The following is a 1,105-nucleotide window of genomic DNA, read 5'->3' as shown; positions in this document are numbered from 1 at the left end:
CAGATGGAGTTATTCAAGAGTAAGTGAGGTGATGAGTCACTTGTCTGTGATGTTAAAGAAGACCATGAATTAGATAAAGTTTGGATAGATAGCTCCAGGTCCTTTCTCACTCTAATAATGATAATAGGCATCAATTATTAAATGCTCACTAAGCTGAGCTAAGCATTTTATAGGTCTTATCTCATTTAATTTTCACAAAAACACAATAGGTGGAGGAATGATTTCATCCATTTTACAAATGGAGAAACTGAGTCTAAAATTTGCAGAGGTTTAACTTTGAGTCAGAGTGACTCAAAGCCTATCTACTAACCATTGTGTTATATTATAAATGTGGTCAGGGAAAGATAAAGCCTTTGTTTGTTTTGATTTGGTCAGAAAGTTTCTTTGCTGTTCAGCCAAACTGAAGCCAAGTTGTCTCCTTAAAAAAAAATTTGTTGTAAGCTCTAAATACTTTGTGAAAAGGAAACTGAAAAGCCATTATCTCAGCTGGTTTCCTTCAAATTTCTGAGAAAGCCAACATATTTCCCAAGGACAACTTATGCTTTTAATTGTGATCTCTGTGTTTTGAGATTAGAGAACAGAACAGAAGAAACTAACATTTTCTAAGGAAAACTAATGCTTTTGATTTTGATCTCTTTGTGTTTTTAAGAGTGGAGAACAGAATAGAAGAATTCAGAAGCCATGCTGTTTATTTCTCAAATGATGTTACAAAATCAGCAAAAGCTTTGGTTTCTCTTGTTTGTATGAACCCTTTAAAAAAAAAAAAGAAAAACATTTATAGAAGTGTCTCTTCAAGGAAAGGGAAGGGCAATTTTATTTTTTAGGACCTCAGGGTGTTCAAATAATATCAAGGGGTATTGATCCAGATGTTTTCCAAACACAAATAATTTAAAATCACTTAAAACAAATTGTGTCTTAATCAGGTTTTAAGTAGAGTGAAACTTAGGAAATCAAACAGTTACAGCTGGTGGTCTAGAAACTCCAGTTTGGGGTAAAACTGGCTTAAAAAAGAAAAACAAAACAAAAAAGTCCAGGGAGAGGGGAGGAGGAGAGAAATAAAACAAGGAAGGGATAAAAGGAGGAAGATAAAAAAGAAAGCAAGAAG

The sequence above is a fragment of the Hipposideros armiger genome, unplaced genomic scaffold, assembly GCF_001890085.2.
Source record: "Hipposideros armiger isolate ML-2016 unplaced genomic scaffold, ASM189008v1 scaffold_338, whole genome shotgun sequence".
NCBI classification, from domain to species: domain Eukaryota; kingdom Metazoa; phylum Chordata; class Mammalia; order Chiroptera; family Hipposideridae; genus Hipposideros; species Hipposideros armiger.
The sequence above is the reverse complement of the archived record's forward strand: the minus strand, read 5'-3'. Positions refer to the sequence as shown.